At 34.9% G+C, this 17,768-nt stretch overlaps 1 protein-coding gene across 13 annotated transcripts in view; it reads right to left on the reverse strand.

The window, feature by feature from the left end:
* The window catches only part of DLGAP1 (DLG associated protein 1), a 798,454-nt gene that overhangs the window by 382,650 nt on the left and 398,036 nt on the right, over window positions 1-17,768 (reverse strand). The gene's annotated exons all lie outside the window — the stretch shown is intronic.

A 17,768-nucleotide genomic window follows, 5' to 3' on the forward strand; every position in this document is an offset into this window, starting at 1 on the left:
TACTTATATTATCTAATATGATAGCCACCACTAGCCACATGTGGCCATTAAGCACTTGATTTTGAAGTCTCTGTACAAAGAAAAAAAAGAATCTAAAATATCTATTAAAATTTTTATATTAATTACACTTTTAATTTTTATATTTTAGTTGTATTGGTTAAATAGAATATAGTCTTAAAATTAATTTCACTTGTTTTTTTTTTATTTTCATAATGTGGCTACTAGAAAATGTTAAATTGCATATATGTGGCTTATATGTCCATTATACAGAGCTGTTTACATTGCTGCCAAAGTCCTTCTTTAGATGAAATTAGGAGGAGTGGGTCAAGATAATAAATTGATCATGTAGCTAGACTACCCACCTATCCTCACATCTCACCAAAACCTCCCCAAAGTGGGAGAAATTATGTTCTTAAAAGTGGAAATGTGAGTGGAAAGGAGAGGACAGATTAGAAGTGTATTCTTTGGTAGAATCTATGTGATTTAGATACAGATCAGTTTATTATGGGTAGAAAGCTCTGGGAAAAAATTCAGTGTTTCAATCTTGGAACAATGGATCAGTAATAATCCTGTTAAGTGTGTGAATTGGGATGCCATTTAGGAAGAAAGAAGTCAGCTGTAGACATGCCAGTAGAGGTGTGAAGATAATAAATTTGGTTTTGAATTTGTGGTATTTGAGGTGTCCTTGGCCTGCCACATGTCCAATATATAGGTGACTGCATGAGTAACTCTGGGAAAAGAGCATGGGGCTAGGGATAAATAGATAGATGCATCAATGCAGTGGATAAAAACACTTGAGAGTACGTACCTCAATGCTGACGCTTTGGGAAACCTACAATTAAGAGTGGGCTGATGAGAAAGAGCTTTGAAGGGAAAAAGAGCATTAGCAAAAGGAACCTTGATAAACTTGTATACTCCAAGACCGTGAGGTATAAGATAGTAGTGGTATAAGGGAGCCATCAAGTAGACAGTTATGCCAACAGAAGCTTTCAATACACTTAAGTTTGAGAGTTACTAGAACATGACATATGTTGTAACCAGTGAAAGCTTTTATCAGTCAAGGTTTTTTTGAGAGGTGCCAAATACATATGAAGAGAATATGCAAATCTGTGAACAAAGGAAGTTGGCTATGGAAACAAGGGAGTTTTGGGATGAATGAATCCAGCTCTTATTCTTCCGTGGTTATATGAGATTCTACTAAGAGAATTAACTGGCTATGGTAAACAATGTAACCAAATTTATGTTAACTCCAAATCTAAAGCAGAGTACAAGGATGTTTCAAATTCTAAGTACCTGGCCAAAGGGAGATTCTTGTTGTTTTTAATGCTATAGTAATCGAACTTAAACATAGGGGAAAAAAGCAACTTTGTCAATACTTTGAGGCATAGATTCTCTTTATTTCCTTTTTTGTGGCTTAAATTCAGAACACAAAGCATACGATCACTGTCAAATATATTAGAGCTAGGGCTTCAGGTCAATATGGGAACTTCTACTAATTCCCAAGTTGAAGTCTATTTAGAATATTCTGGAGGACCTGAATGAAAAACTTGATCTTGTTTGTAAAATTTTGAAAACTACTAGCCAGATGGAGTTTGTAAGTTCAAAACATAGTCTATGGTCTGGATTAAAAATAAGTATTAAGGACAACACATAAAGACAATGGCACACAATTTCTTTTAAGCGGACCAAGTATTTGTCTTTGGAACTACAGTTTTGGGATTCAAGAAGAACAGATTTGAGTATATGAATTCATCACTGATTGGAACAACCCATTCATTATCCAGATATTGGAGTAGATTCTGATCAAATTATGAAATAATACCTAACGAGGCACTAACGTGGTATTGTAGAGGAACAAAGATGTAAAGTTCTTCAATTCAATAGCTTGTGTGGTGTTCTACTTTCTAAATACCATTCTAAATAATTCTGTGATGAAGACGACAGCATCCCTGTATGCTTCAAGTTTACATTCGAGTTCCAGATACAAATAAATATTTAAACAAATGACTGTATAAATAATTTAAATAAGTACCCTAAAGGAAATAAAAATGGGATAGAGAGTGAAGGGGAACCATTTGGGCTAATGTGGTCGAAAAAGGCCTGAAGTTAGGGGAGGGTACTGCAGGTAGAGGAAAGAGCACCTGTAAAGAGGAAAAGCCCAGAGTCAGGAGAAACTTGTTATGTTCAAGAGGGAGAAGGAAGAACGGGATGGCTGAATTTCCGTGAGACTGGGTGGATAGAGAAATGGTAGATGATAGTAAAGAAATTGTGCCCTCTAGGCCATGGTAAGAGGCTGAAATTTTACCCTTTTTCTGTGGAGGAAAGGCTTTGGCAGGTAATAATGAGAATTACTATGATCTGATTCACACTAAAAAAATATCATTCCAGCTGCTTGGTGGAGCATGGACCAATGGAGGTGAGAATGGGAACTTTGAGATGTTATGAAGCTGTTGCCATAGATTAACAAAAGGATTGGATCAGAAACAGTTTGGGAGTGAAAACTGATCAGATGGGTTTGTGGAAAGTAAGCACAGGAAAAAAAATTCAAGATGATGCCTAAGATTTTGATCTGAGCAACTGATATACGGCAGTATTATCTACTGAAACGGAGAAGACTGGGGAGAAGTAGATTTGAGACAAATGAGGATTCCATTTTGGACCTGTTCTATTTGAAAAGCTTATTAGGTATTTAAGTGGAGATGCCAAGGTGGCAGGTAGGTAAATGAATATGGAGCCAAAAGGGGAGTCTGGGCTGGAGATGCAGATGGGTGACATCAGCTTGTTGGTATTATCTACGCTATGAGACTAGATGAGATCGTCCAGGGATAGAGGGAAAGGCCGTCAGGAAAATTGCTCCTTGGGGAATTCCAATCTTTCTAAAGAAGTGGAAAGGAAACCAGGAGGTGTCACAGAGCCTAGAGAAAAGAATGGTTTAAGCAAGGATTATCCAGCTGGCTCAAACTGCTAAGACAGACAGAAAACTGACCACAGGACCTAACAAGATGTAGGTCAGGGTGACTTTATAATAATTAAGAGACTGTGGTCCTAATTTTGCCAGTAGCTATGTACAAGTTACTTAAGACTTTCCCTAAAACAGGAATTATAATACTAATATAATGCCACTGCGGGTTTTTGTCCTGATGTTGCAGAATTTGATTTAGAGCAGTGATTCTCAGTACTTATTAGAAATGCAGATTCTAGGGCCCCACTCCAAACCCAGTAAATCAGAAACTAAATCAGCAATCACCTTCAGGTAATTTTGATGCATGCTCAAGTTTGAGAACCTCAGGTAAAGAGGAAGGTGGGCTGTCACCTGGAGAGTTTGATCATTTAAGCTTCATTTAAAAATTACCGTATTGAAAGAGAAGATATTAAAATATTTGTTGGACGAACTTCCTGACACTTATCCTGACAATTTACCTAACTCCATCACATCTTTCCCCCTTTGATATTTAGATGAAGGAGCTATAACTGCTCTAATATAAGCATAAGGTCACCAGGTTCCTCCTCGCTCTTCTTTTTCCTTTGCTTAAGCCTCTACTGTCCATCAGTTTCTTTCCTTCAGCATTTACATAAGCTAAGAGGCTTTCATTAAAAAAGCAAGCAAACAAACAAACAAACAAAAAAACAGCTAAATCTTGCCTCAATTTCTCATCATTAAACTATCAATCTCAGTCTTTTATTTTATGCAGCAAAATTTCTGGCACTTGTCTGTTTTGTTTTCTTCATGTCCCCATCAACCAGCATGTCATTTGGCTCACAGCAGGCAGTCAACTAGTATTTGCTTAATAAAATTGCTGAATGTACATGTTAAAAAAACTTGAAAATACAGAAAGTTATCAGAAATATATATCATGTATCATCTCTTTACCTAAATAAAACTATCATGGAAGTTTTAAATAGTTTTTAAATATTTGTATTCCCATTATTCAAGACAATAGTTTAATGAAATTTTAGAAATAGCACAGCAACATTTATAGGATGATTCAAAACTGGTATCCAATTATTTGTGCAAATATGATCTAGAAAATGTAAAGATAATCTTAAGATACTACCTTTATTTAAAACTTTAAATTGTCATACCCAATCAAATCATTATTGAAACAGCAAATCAGTACTACCATGTAAAGGAGGTTTTTAAAAAGTTTCTTCTCCCTGTCCAAATTCATAGAGCTAATAGAATAATGTATAACATTTTGCATCTTGAAGAGGAACTAGTAACAAACAAAACAACTATTTTTTTGCGGCGGAGGGGGGAACGCATTCTTCCTCCAATTTTCTTTTAAAATACTTATATTGCATATAGCAACAGGCCAATGAAACAAAAAAGGAAAAGAGATAACTAATGAATGAACAGCACAGGGAAGATAGGGAGTATATTTTGAAAGAGAAATTCCATTTTCCCTAATAATATTCAAAGAAAATAATGATTATTTTGTTACTATGAGTTTAGAGGGAAAAAAATGTATTAAAGTAGTCTAATTCTTTAGATCAAAATATTTTAATTTATATACATCAAATTTTCTAGTACTCTAATATTATGGAACCATATTGAAAATCTCACTAATTATCAGTTGGCCCATCAACATATCCAATAATTCTCATCTAAAAAATTATAGTCTTTAGTCACTTCTTGAAGATGAAATGACGGAGAAGCACAGTAAGGTCTCCTATTATATAGTAACTATTGGTTTTTATAAAATATCTTGCTGTACATTCTACTCTATTGGTACTTAATCTGTACACCACTAACACATTCTAGCTTTTAGAAATAATATTAAAGAGAGAAGGATACTTGCTCTCAAAACAAGAAAAGATACACATAGAAAGAGAATGGTCCAGGATCTAATTATAAAAGAGATCCAGAATAAAGATACTCAGAGACAAAAATACCATGGCTCAAGGTACAGAATTTTCACAATTTGAGTCATTCTTCAAAGGTTTTACCAAAGAAATTAGCACAGATGCAGCTCTCCAAGTTTTTATTTTAGCTGTGAATATCCACAAATCTATGCATAATCAAAATTGCCCTTAATAAGAATGCCAGCTTTCTTCTGCCAACTATTCTGTCTGTCAGCTTGCAGCTAAGGAAGCTCTCTCCAAAGACAATGTTTATTTAATGTTTTAATGTGCTTCATGTAAAGTACATTTCATGTATAGACTATGTAAAGGAAAATTCTAGGACTAAATATCTCTGATAAAAGGGCCTCTTATGTCTATCTGTCTTGTCTGTGTGTTAAGATGGAAGGTGGAAGTTTTGTTGTTTTAGGATATGGGTGTTTAATCAGTGCTTAATAATAATGGTAAGTTTGATTCATGTTTGTCATCATAGGCAGAGCAACAGGACACATTTTTCTAGAGCAGGATAAAGCAAACGTATTATAAAAATGAAATGCAGAATCGATGATGAGTTGATTAATCATTGTATTCATGCAATTTATTTCTCTCTTCTTTCATATAAAAATATGATTTTATTGAATTTTATTTTGGCTAAATGATCAGAGCTTTAGTTTTAAATCTCAGGGAATATATAAAATGATTTGTTTGCATTTTTAAACACTGGGGCTCCAGGAAAATATGGTAACTAAAAAAATAAAGGAAGTCATCTTAGTATTCTTATTGGAGCCATTAAAATAATTTATGTAGCAATAACAATAAAAAATCCTTTAAAGAAAGAATGCCCTGGTAATAAACATTCTTTGTACTTTAACTCAGGTACAATTGTTAAATGTTATTTTACAACAAATGTCATTGCTACAAATTATATGAAATATGCATTGCAAACATGGGAGATGAGGGAGAAATATTAAACTAATTAATAAAACAAATCAAGTGGATCACCTTTCAGAAAATCTTAATAGAGAAACAAAGAAGAAAATAAACATTATGACCTGTTACCAGACTACAAAGAGTAATACAGTTCTTATTCTGTTTTCAATAAGTTAACTCTTAAACAGATACGAAATCCAGAAAGAAGGATATTTTATTGTTAAAACGTATTAGAGGTATCTTGGTATTGACATTAAAATACGCCAAGAAAGATTTTTTTATTAATGTAATTAAAATCCACTTTATAGCAACTGAGATTTAGGAAGTGAATATAAGCCCACTTCCTCACTCAGAGGTCCCAGATCTGCTTCTGTACTAGTCTCTGGTCTAGCCGTACTTTTATTTTCTGAAGCTGGAAATGCTGGAACACAGGCTTAAGACTTAATAAAGTGTTGAGATGGCTATATTAGTCTTTCATTACATATCTGACCCCCTCCTGCACCCCACATCTCCCCCAGACTATTATGACCAAAGAACAGCTGTCGTCATTTGCCTTCTTTCAGTATCTAGAAAATAACCTTGAGCTAGAAAATGTAGAGAAGAGAAAAAATGAAATAAACATCACCCATAATTCTTACCACTCTAGCATACTACTATTATGCTTTCCTTCTGGTGTTTATTTCTCCATGTATATTTTTATATAATATTTATTTTCTTCATGTTACTATAAGATCTTTGTAAGTTTTAAAATCTATACCTATAGTATCAAAAATTGCTTTATTTCTTTTTTAAATTGGGCAATAATGTGATGCTGAATGTCTTTGTGCTTAAAACTTTTAATATTATATATATATTCTATTTTGAATGCTTTTTTTAAAAATTGAGATATAACATTGTATTAGTTTTGGGTATACAACATCTGATTTGATGTAATTATATTGTGAAATGATTACCACAATAAGTTTAGTTAACGAAAAACACATACAGGTTTTTGTCTTGTGTCTTTTTGTCTTAAAATAGAACTTTTAAGATCTATTTTCTAAGCAACTTTAAAATATAAAATACAGCAGTGTTAACTGTAGTCACTATGCTGCATATTACATCCCCTGGACTTATAACTGGAAGTCTGTACCTTTTTACCACCCTCATCCATTTTTTCCACCCCCTTCTCCCTGCCTTTGGCAATCACCAATCTATCCTCTGTATCTATGAGTTCATTTTTTCTTTCAGACCCACATGTGAGATCATACAGTATTTTTGTCTTTTTCTCTCTGACTTATTTCACTTAACATAATTCCCTCAAGGTCTATTTATAGTGTTGAAAATGGCAAGATTTCCTTTTTTTTATGGCTGACTAATCCATTATATATATTACATATATATATATAAAAAGATATATGTATATATATATAATATATCTATATCTATCTATATCTATATCTATCTATATCTATATCTATCTATATCTATATCTATCTATCTATATCTATCATCTATATCTATATATCCATTCTGTTGATGGACACTAAGGTTGATTCCATGTCTTGGCTATTGCAAATAATGACGCAATAAATATGAGAGTGCAAAGATTTGTTCGAGAGAGAGTGATCTACTTTCCTTTGTATATTTACCCACAAGTGGAATTGCTGGATCATACAGTAATTCTATTTTTAATTTTTTTGAGGAAACACCATGTATTTTTCCATAATGGCTGCACCAATTTACAATGCAGTGCATGAGATTTCCTACTTTTTCCGATCCTCACCAACACTTATTTTTTGTCTTTTTTATAACAGCCATTCTAACAGGTGTGAGGTGATAGCTCATTGTGGTTTTGATTTGCATTCCCTTGTTGATAGTGCTGTTGAATACCTTTACATGTGCCTGCTGGCCATTTGTATGTGTTCTTTGAAAAAATGTCTATTCAGATCCTCTGCCCAATTTTTAATTGATTTTTTTTTCTATTGAGTTGTACGAGTTCTTTAATGTTTTAGATATTAACCCCTTATAAGAAATATGATTTGCAAACATTTTTTTTCCATTCCGCATGTTGCCTTTTTATTTTGTTGATGGTTTCTTTTGCTATGCAGAAGCTTTTTAGCTTGATATAGTTCCACCTATTTATTTTTGCTTTGTGGCCTTTGCTTTTGGTGTCAAATCCAAAAATATCATTGCCAAGGCCCATATCAAGGAGCTTATCTCTCTAGGTTTTCTTCTAGGAGTTTCATGGCTTTGGGTCTTATGTTCAAATCTTATCCATTTTAATTTTTTTTGTATGGTATAAGATAGTGGTCCAGTTTTATTCTTTTGTGTGTGGCTGTCCAATTCTGAACACCACTTACTGAAGAGACTTAAATTTATTTTAAAAATAATTTCTTGTAATGGCATGATCCATTTTTAGCATTTAATGTATGAATCAAATTGCTTTTCAAGAGATCTCTATTAACTCATAATGTTATCAGCAAGGCATAAAAGTACTATTATCATTATGACTTAATCTCTGATGACATATTAAAAATATGTTAATGTGATAGAAAAAATTGCATGATTTAAACTTGCATTCTTTTAAATTGCTAGTGATGTTAAATTGTTACTGTGTGTCTATGTGACTCTTTAGTAGCTATATTTTCTCTTTTAAATTGTCTTGACACACAATCTGTTGATATTTTTATATAGTTATTTTGCTAATATATTTCATTTTATTTATTTTAAGTCACAATAAAGTATTAAAATGTTATGTATTCAATTGTGTTAATTTAACTTTTATGGTTTCTTCTATTGTTACGAAGCTTAAAAGTCTTCCCATTCTAAGTCTTTAAAGACCATTTCATTCTTTTCCCTCTGGTTTAATTATAGTTTGATTTCGAACACTCAGATTCTCTTTCATTTGAAATTTACTGTGTGTATAGGGCAAATTTTGATGGACAGAGGCAGAAGAGGACATGTAGCAAAGTTCTGGAAGTAGAATTAAATAAAGAGTATGTGGAAAGCATGAGAATAATCCACTTGTCTGGGTGATATGGTTGCATGCGGAATGAAGATATAATGAGAGGTAGAGATGGTGAGAAGGAAGAAGAGAAATGGCTGAAAGGATCTGATCTGATGCATCATGACCTACTCTGGAGGTGGCACCCACTGCCTCAAATGATTCTTGCATTAATTGGAGGTAGCAGGGCCTGGGAGCAGTGGCCCAGCTTTGAATATAAGCATCAGCTATATAAGAAAGACTTTGCTAAATTAGAGAGATCAGATTTTGGAGCAGTGCCTGATGAGAAGGAGTAGGAAGTGCTCATGGCATTATAATGTCTGCCCAAAATGAGGTGGGATTTTCATCTTTGCTCATGGTAATTTTGTTCAATGTGATTTAAATTATGTTTGCAAAAGGAAGGATATTTTTCTAATTTCTAGCAAAATAATTGAGCTTTGCATTAGATATGCAGGTGTTACTGCCATTTATCTTTCTTATTCTTCTCTGAAAAAGAAAATTTCAACAATTTTCATTGCATTGTTCTTTTTTTAGGGTCCAGATAATATATCCACATGCTCACTGCTGGACATTCTCTGACGTTGCTTTTCAAAGACAAGGTCTAGTTCATTTTTATATAGATTCCTATTTTTAAAGGATGCTAAAATAACAAAAAACATTGGGAACAGTGAAACTTTAAAAACAAGACAATTAAAAATTAGAAATGCCTGTCTATGACAGGTCCATATTTCTGAAGAGGCAGAATGTAGGGTATTTGCCACTGCAGGAACAATGTAATTTATTTATTAAATATGACTTTTTAAAAATCTAGATCATAGTTTTTTCTGGATAAGCCTCGGTTTTTCTTCCCTCTTCCTCCTCTTCTACCTTTTGTGATATGACTCAAAGTTTGCTAGGAAATGGACACACCAGCATAACTCAGACATGGCTGAGATAGCAACTCACACTTGAGTCATATATAAGAGGAGGCAAGGCTTTGGGGTAAGGCAGTTAAAAGGTTACAGAAGGATTTAGGGACCACAGGGGAAGGGAAGGAAGAGTCTCTAGAGAATGTTCCCTGCCCATTGGAAAGGAGTGGCCCATGGTGCTCCAGAAGGACCTGTTGCTAAGGGCAGGAAGGAGCTACAAAGAGCTTAGAGAGTTGACTAGGTGAGAAAAGGTCACCCAATTTCTAATGTTCTTCAGATTATGTATTGGTTGGAATAAAATGCTTGAAATTGAAATAAAGAACTGATCAAATATTGTCTCGGTGCTTCAGAATGGACTGGACTGGATATTAGAGAATTTGTGGTATTCTGTGCCATATATATAATATTATACCATATACATATAATATAGTGTTGGGTTACATTTGTAGGAATTTTCTCAGTCATCCTAATCTATTGATTGTTCCTTCTCTGATCTTCTAAAATACATACTTTTCATTGCTATTACCATATGACAACTCTTTTGTAATTATCTTGACTGTTTATTATTATTATGTTGTTGTTGCTGTGGGCTTTTAAGTTTTCATAATGGATATTATAATATAGAAAATACTTATGCTTTCAGAGGAGGACAGAGGCCTGTGATTTAGGGCTGGTAATTTACCTCTTCCAAACATCAATGGAGTAATGCCAGGCACCTCTCAGAGATGTGGTGAGGTTTCAGTGGGATACCCTATGATAAGTTACTATCGATGTGTCTGACAAACAGCAGTCCTTTAAGATCTTCCTTTCAGTAATAGTCCTCTTTCCCCTCATCATTATGCCTTTTCTTCCCTGCTGGACTGAAATCTCAGTTGGCAAGCAGCCTATTTTGTATTTCTTCATATGTTCTACAACATTCCAGCACAGTTTCTTACAGAGTTTAGGTGATGAATAGTTACTTATTGATTTAGTTTGAGATTATGATGGAATAATGAAAGATGAAAATAAGAAACCTCAATTGCTTACATATCTTAAAAGATTTGTTAAAATTTTATTTCTTAAATGTAGTTTTCTATAATTATTAAACTTTAATATGATGACTGAAGAGTAAAATAAAATCACTATTGTTTGTATCTCAAAAATTATAATCACATATCAGAAACATAGGTGCCTATAAAATTTGCTTATAGAAAATACTAGAATACATATTCAGTAGAGGTTTCTTTTTGAAGTTTCTTCTTAAAGGAAGATAAAAGAATGTTTGTGTTATAGATTTATCTTGCCTTATTTGATATTCCAGGACAAAGTTATAAGCATATATGTTTCTTACTCATTAATCTAGTATTTCCAAGAGTTTAGGGAATATCCAGAAGGAAAAGGCAAAAGATATTTGAATTAATAATAATATTAATGGCTATCATTTCTTGGAATCAACTGTATGCCAGGTACTCATTTAATCTCAAAACAATGCTATAAAGACAAGTTTACTTATATGTTCTAACAGAATACTAAACTCAACATTTCTAAATTGCAACTCATTTTCCCGATGTATCTGCCTTTAGCAGATGAGGCAGCTAAGACCCACAAAAGATCTGTCTTTTGCTAAGTCCTATTAGCTGAGAGGTGAGGATATATTTTCCACAAGTAACATACAAAATGAGCTCTCTCTGGAGTACCAGTTTACTTGAGATATATTTAGGTTAAAAAATGCTTTGGGTTCTCTGTTGAAAGTGAATAACAGATTAAATCTCTAAAAGAACATAAACTGAGCAAAGAATGATTAATGCCACAATGTAAGATTATGGAACGTAAGATTATGGAATTCCTCATACCCAACCCTCCTGCAACCCAACCCTTCAAAAAATCTGAAATTTAAAGAAAAACAAAACCCCTTCCATTGTGAAAAGAAGCATTTGTAAAAGATATCAGTATGGATAAATAAATTATTAGCCTACTCTTTAGTCTATAGTATTTTTTGAAGAGACAACATAATCAGTAGGAAGTTTATAGTGAGGCAGTTTTCAGCCAACAGCCCTACAGTGACAACAGGGACTATTAAAATGCTACCATAAGAATCTGGAACTGTGACTTGAAATAGAGATTTAAAAAGACGGGTCATTGGAAATTCTGAATGAAAAGAAAGGAACAGAGAGGTCTTTTGGTTAGAAATAATGGAAAGAAGAGGAGGGTACTGTAGATAGGAGAAAATTAAAAAACACCTTCATCGAATGCGAAGGCTTTGGAGACTTCCCCAGTTTGTAGACTTTTGAAAGAAAAAAAAGAGAAAATCATAAACAAAGTGTACAGTATCTTAACCATTACTCCTTGTGATTTCTACCTTCCTTTTGGGATGTAGATTTTATAGATATAAAAAATTACCTCTAAAAAAATTAACTCCACCTAGATGTCATGTGCGCTTTGCAGCTAATTAGGTATACATATGCTTCATTTAGGTCATTTTTGATATGCAGAATTGAAAAGATACAATGTTAAAAGTGAACTTTGCAATATTATTACATATGGGAGATATTTATTTGAGGAAGATCTCAGAGGATGTCAGTTCTGGTATCACTTAATACATGAACAGAAAGAGGAGTGTTTAATTCACTGGTCCTTTGCTTCTGTTAAAGGTTTGCTGTTCATTCTCTTCCCCATTTAAGAGTTTCCTTACCTTCCATTATGAGTTAAACTGTATTCCTCCAAAATTGACATGTTGAAGTTCTAACCCTCAATGCTGCCAAATGTGACTGTATTTGGAGATAAGGCCTTTAAACAGAGAATTAAATTTAAGGTCATACAGGTGGGTCCTAATCCAACATGGCTGATGTCCTTATAAAAAGAAAAGATTAGGACAAGACACACACAAGGAGAAGGTCATATAAAGATTTCCCTCTGCAAGGCAAGGAGTGAGGCCATGGGAGAAACCAAGAGCCCTAGTAAATTAAGATACCTTCTATGAGAAAGTATCCATCGATAGTCTTCCTTTGAGTAAAGGTGGTTTTTTTCTCAACATTCTTTCAGAGATCTCATCACTTCAACTGTCCCAAGTGTCACCTGTACTAGATGATTCAAACAGGTATCTCAAGTCTCCGCTTAGCTACTAAGTTCCAGTTTCACATATTTTAGCTGCATAAGAGACTTTATTTTGTGCGTCCGTCTTTTGTATGAGCTTAGCCAGCACTCTAAACCCAATATGTCTAAATAACTTCTTGTTTGATGAGAAAGATTTACTCATATCACTTTCATCTGGTCACTCAGGCTTTAGATTCTGAAGCCATCTTTAATTTTCTTCCTTTGATGCTTCCCCCAGCTTAGTCGTCATCAACTTTCACTGCTGCTACTTCATTTTCCTTTCTTTGGCATTCCGTCTGCCTTGACCTTAGTAGTCCCACTGTAACTTTTTCCCTAGGCCAATCTACAGTAAACTCCTAACCAGACTCCTGCTTCTAGTCTGACATGTAGCCATGCATGTTGCACTCAGCACAGAATTATCTTTTCTCTACAAATATATTTCAATCTTTGAGCCTTTTGCCTGACCAAAGAACTTAGGCTGTCTTGAAAGCCCTGTGGCATTTGATTCCTGACTGTCTTTGCTGCCCATTATTCTCCATGTGTGTCCTTCATTCTAATCAAGTGGGTTTGCTTACTGATCTGAGCATGACTGTGCTTAGTGAGTGAGGGGTGACTGTCTCTTGTTTCTGCTCATTGTTTTTGCTCAAGCCATTTTTCCCTTCTCAGAAATTCCTTCCATTTATCAAATCTTATCCAGTCTTCAAAGGATATTTCAGTTAGAATTCCTGTGTGAACCCTTATTCAACGATAGCAGCTAGATGATAAGCCTCAAGCTTCTATATCATATCCTGTTTCTCTATCTTGATTAGCAAATACCTCCGAGCCAAATGTAATGCTTCATTCCAATGGCCATCTCTTATCTCAGGCTATAGTCAAACACTTCTCTCCCTTTCTTCTCAATGTGATATGTAATATTTCTTTTAATTCCATTTTAAACTCTCTTAGGAATATATGCCTAATATATGCCTCTTATTCTTCTAGTAAGAGGTCTCAAATGCACAGACCTGACTCATGTCAAACTCTCAATAAACACCAACTATTAATTATAAGTTATTAATAATATATCAATGTTATTAGCACATAAATGATATTAATATATATGATAATTATATAATTAAGATATAATGAATACAATTAATTATATTATAAGCAAATAAAACATTATGCCACTTATAGTCTGTGGCACTCATATGTTGTCATTAGTGATTACTTTTCATTAGTGATTTTGGAGGTATATAACTTTCCTATAAGACTTTACTCCTCACGGCTGGGACCTTTGTCTTATTTTTTATTTTTTATTTCGCATAGAACAATGCTTATCATACAATAAGTACTCTGTAAATATTCTCTGTTCAATGAAAATAAATGTAGGACTTCTTAGGAAGACTCATGTGTGTTTTCGTAGATAAATTGATAAACCTGAAGGACGAACTTATTTTTCAATAGTCCTTTTTTTCATAAACGCAAAAACATCTGTTTTTGAATCTTAGGGAGACTTTTTCTTTTTTTTTATTACATTTTTGCAGGCTTGAAGAATAGTTGTGCTCCATAAATATCCCAGCATGAGTCATTTGCTTAACCAAACAGCTGCTTACTCATTAGCCAAATGCTCTTCATTTTAAGTCACACGCTTAAATGAATTTTCTCCCATGCCTCTCTCCTTCCCCCAAGAAATAATTTTCTGTAATACTAAAGAGCTCTCTGTAGCCTTTGACATGGGAAATCTAAACTTTGTAAAGTCGCAAGAAGCCATCCTAGCTCAAATTAATAAGCTATTTTTATATGCTTTGATTGTCCCTCTAACTCACACAAGGCTTCACATCTCACTCCCACTTCTCCCCATATATCTCTGGAACATCCTCTTTTTCCCATTCAAATTCAGCCCACTAGTTCTCTCATTTAGGGCACCCTGCAGGTCTTTGCCTTTTCTTCCCCCTCCTGTCACCACCACCTGCCCATTATGTAGTAGGTAGTCTGTGTCAAGAACCACTAGAAGAAGTCTTTTGTTTAAATAAGTGCAAGGGAATAACAAGTATTTTTGTATACTCTCTTCTAAAGATGAAGCTACAGATCAACTCCTACAATTAGTAGCTTTCAGCTATCACTTTGGATTCATCAACTTATTTTTGAAGGATAAAGGCAAAGCAATCATTTGCAATTTCTCTCTCTCAGACAATTACTGTTCAACTGTCTGCAATGACCTGGGTTTAAGAATTTTATTTCAACTTAACAATACTTCTTTATTACAGACATGCTCTTTTATGGCAATGGATATTTGGTTCGCATTATTCTTTACCACCTAAGAGAGGTGATTCACACTTTTACCTTCTTTAAAAATGGTGAAAATCATCAGTAGTTCTTTTTGGGGGGAAGAAAATTAATGCCTAAATGTTTTGGAGGAGGCCAGAGGAGAACAGAACTTTATTTCTAGAAAGACCAAATGAGAGGAAATAGATACAGTTTTCCAGTTTCCATTTATAGTATAGCTGTTCTCAGCAGGATTCCACTCTGATGTGAGGTTTTTCCCAGGCTGCAGAGGACATCTCAAACACCCAGAGATGACATTGAGTTGTTATGTGTTTAATGACTATACACTGTTGAAAATCATCATTTGTTAAAATCACTTTTATACCATTGTCCTGAGCCCCCTGGCTCCCCAGACCTTCCACTGTGACAGCCTGTCTCTCACAAAAATGCCCTATAATTTACCAACTAATGAGTTAACGCTTGACGCCAGAGGGACCAACAGCACCAGTCCGTCTACCAGCTAGGCAGAGCTATTCTAGTTGGTGACTAAATATCTTGAGTATTGCCCTGCAAAGAGCATTTGTTTCCAGGTAGATTAGGTATTAGGAATTTTCTGGAAAGCAACCCAAATCTGCTAGCTCTGAGAATAAGGGTTTCTAGAAAGCAATTTGAATGTGCTAGCTTTACCTCCCTAATTTGTTTTCCTCATCTGTAAAATGGTGGGGTGCTTTAGCTTAGTTTTTGGACTGTGTTCCAGAGTTGACTCAAGGGGAGATTGCTGCTGATGAAGATCTGGGCCCTACTTCACTAAGAGAGGCTCCTCTTTATCTGGCTTACTCACTGGGGTCCCCCCTACCTTTTTGTTTGCAGAAAGAATTTTGAAAAATGAATTTTGCTGCTAAAAAAAGGTTGAAAATCACCGACTTAAATGAACGCGAAGCTTTCATCCCATTTTAAAATTCTAAAATTTAATTATGAACATAATTATAAAAAATTATATCTACATAACAATAGTAAGTGCTTATATTGGGTCTACTCTGTGCCAGGCACTGTTCCAAGTGACTTACGCATTTAAACTCAATCCATAGGACGACACTATGAGCTAGTATTATAATTATTATAATAATTATTAAAGTCTAAAAGGAGGATGCTCAGATATATTTACACTTCTATAATTTCATTAGATACATTCGAGGTCATAATTTATTCAAAAGTAATAATTCTATGATGACTATTTAATTATATATTATGATACTGTCTTTCTTACATGCCATAATTATAGATTTCTAGACATATTTTTAAGAACATTCATCTTAACTCTTGAGTTTCAGTGGCTAACAGAGTAGCAACTGTGCATGTACTTTCTCTATGACTCGTACCGTTTATTTCTTCACTTTCGACCAAGACCTGGAAATCGATTTTTGATCACAGTTCAAGGACATGGATCCAGATAGCTCTAAACATGCTTGAGAATTTCCTGAACACCAGTTCTTGACTCTCACTACGTAAATGAACAACTAGATGCAAATCTAAGCATGAAATTTCCTCATCACTGTCCTTTCCACATGGGTTTATGGAAGAAACCTCGGACTCCCTGTCCACCCCACCTACCCTCCATTGTAGGGCCTTGGGTGCTCAGGTCCTTGGGTGCTCAGCATTTTCTGGTGCTTCTCTCTCTCATCAAAATATGTTTCTGGTGGGGACAGAGGGGTCTGGCTGTTGTGCTTCTTATCAGGGAGGCTTGGGTCTATGCTGGCAGACAGTTCTGTCTTTTCTGAGTCCAGCAGAGGTGGGGAATGAAAACTAAAGCTGAAGAGGATGAGAAAGAGGTTACAGTGACTCCTGTGTTTTTTACAAAGTGGCAGAGCACATGGGAGAGGAACTGCATTGATTCCTGTAGTCACTGTGAGTAGGAATTGAGCCCATGAACAACTGGATGTTAGTGGAAGAGAACAAAGGCATGCTATCACTGGAGCTGTCCACATGGAGGCTGTAGGATAGCTTGCCTAGTATAATAAATGAATTCAACAGGATGTGTGGATGGACCAGCTGGGCTCTATGTCACATTAACCATCCACCCGAGACTTTAGCTATTCTGTCCTATTGATCCCAAAAGTATACTTTGACTTATTATAGCCCTGACTTTAGGTTAAAAAGCTCATTTTTTGAATCTTTAAAAAATCATAAATCTCTTTAGGTTAAAAAGCTCATTTTTTGAATCTTTCATTTCATTCAGAGATTTATGATTTTTGCCTGATATCTTCTTGCTCAGGCTTTCACAATATTCAAACGATTCTTATACATTTGTATGTGTATATCTCCCTCTTTATTTTTGGTGGTGGCAGCGGGTAGGGTAGAGTTGAAAAGAAGGGTGGTGAGATGCTGTTGTCTTATGTCAGGAGGCAAAGCCTTAAGCTGGTGAGGAAGTTCTGTCAGGGCAATTTCCAGCACTGGCCAGTGGGAATCGTGGAAATGTGGGATTGAGGTGTTCTGGAAACCACATCACAGAGGCAGCCGGCTGCCTTGCCTACTCCTACAGTCAGTGTGCTTGGAAGCCCCAGAGCCCTGTGGGATCTCTTTTGGAGACCTGCAGCTCGAGCAGCCTGGAGATCCAGGGAGATACTTTCTCTCTGGCATTGCCCTGCTCCCTTCTCCCAAAGCTATGACTGAATGGGACTGAGGTAGCTAAAACTACACAGTGTATGTTTCAGCATGTTTCTGCTTTAATATGTTAATATCACACTTACCCTCCAGACGAGGGCGTTAATATCTTGTTCTACCCCTTT

Source organism: Pteropus alecto, unplaced genomic scaffold (genome assembly GCF_000325575.1).
Source record: "Pteropus alecto unplaced genomic scaffold, ASM32557v1 scaffold146, whole genome shotgun sequence".
In the NCBI taxonomy this organism is placed as follows: domain Eukaryota; kingdom Metazoa; phylum Chordata; class Mammalia; order Chiroptera; family Pteropodidae; genus Pteropus; species Pteropus alecto.